The 904-nt window shown below is 57.4% G+C and overlaps 1 pseudogene; it reads right to left on the bottom strand.

The window, feature by feature from the left end:
- The window catches only part of LOC102836721, a 20,644-nt pseudogene extending 20,283 nt beyond the window's left edge, over positions 1-361 (bottom strand).
- Positions 362-904: the final 543 nt, after the last annotated feature.

The raw sequence follows: 904 nt of genomic DNA, 5'->3' as shown, positions 1-904 counted from the left end.
TTTTTTTTTAAAAAAAATCACCATACTGAGGAACTCCTAGCTTTTTAAACTTGTACCCGCTGCTGGCTGCATGTAGCACAGCCCCAACGCCTCTCGGCGTGGGGGGCAGGGCTGGAAACAACTCGCACTGAAAGCCGCACTTTCAGTAATTATTGAACAGGGGGAACTACTGGGGACAGGGGGAGCAGAAAGGGTCATCTGTCCCACCGTGTAATTTCACACTTGGAGTGGGCAGAGAGTGGGCAGGCAACAAAGAGAAGAGGGGAACAAAGAAAAAAGGGGAAAAAAAAAACGGCAACTGTCTGACATCACCGGGCAAGGACTGTGTCCACACAGCCAACTGGCCTCTCACCTGCACCATTACCCCCTCGATCCCCACACCCCCGCCTTCTCCAGACCCGGATCAGACCACAAACACCCACCGGAGCATGCCCTAGCCTTCGGAGCACTCGCACATACCCTGCTGACCCTGCCCACGTGACATAACAAGCTAGATCCCCACATGGGCCGCCCAAACACCCCCCCACCCCCGCATTGCTTGCAGGACCTCAGCGCGAGCACCGACCTGCCCACAGGACCCACCGCTAGCCCCACACCACCTGACTGATCGTTCCAACCCCGCCCACCAGGCCCACCAGTGTCCCCCACGGGATTGTTTCCTGTGCCTCAGTCAGCACACCTGCACCCCTCTGAACACGCCCACTCGCCATAATAAGCTAGAGCCCCACCCAACCTCCCAAAATTCCCGTGGGACCCACCCTGCTGCACAGCTTATTGAACTGCAAAGGCAGTGTTTCATGCCCACCAGCCAAGCCTCAGGAAGCCATGCCCTCAGCCGATGCTGAGACGCGGAAGTGCACCTATCTGGGTCTGCCTTCTTGCTCTGGTTTAGCAGGAGCCCTGG

Source organism: Chrysochloris asiatica, unplaced genomic scaffold (assembly GCF_000296735.1).
Source record: "Chrysochloris asiatica unplaced genomic scaffold, ChrAsi1.0 scaffold00089, whole genome shotgun sequence".
Lineage (NCBI taxonomy): Eukaryota > Metazoa > Chordata > Mammalia > Afrosoricida > Chrysochloridae > Chrysochloris > Chrysochloris asiatica.
The sequence above is the reverse complement of the archived record's forward strand: the minus strand, read 5'-3'. Positions and strand labels throughout refer to the sequence as shown.